The following is a 274-nucleotide window of genomic DNA, read 5'->3' on the forward strand; positions in this document are numbered from 1 at the left end:
GGGGGGGGGGCTGCCCATGGAAAGGCGCCCCCAACGTTTGGGGGTTTGGTGCCTTGCTCAAAAGCACCTTGGCAGTGCCCAGTGTGTGTGAGAGTGTATCTGATGAGCAGGTGTGTAGATGTGTGTGTGTGTGTGTGTGTGTGGATGTGTGTGTGGATGTGTCTATCTGATGAGCAGGTGTGTGTGTGTGTGTGTGTATCTGAATCTGATGAGCAGATACTACCCTTGTGAAAAAAGGTTTTTTGAGGTTTTTGTCATTTATTTCTAGAAGTTT

The sequence above is a fragment of the Etheostoma spectabile genome, unplaced genomic scaffold (assembly GCF_008692095.1).
Source record: "Etheostoma spectabile isolate EspeVRDwgs_2016 unplaced genomic scaffold, UIUC_Espe_1.0 scaffold431, whole genome shotgun sequence".
NCBI lineage: Eukaryota > Metazoa > Chordata > Actinopteri > Perciformes > Percidae > Etheostoma > Etheostoma spectabile.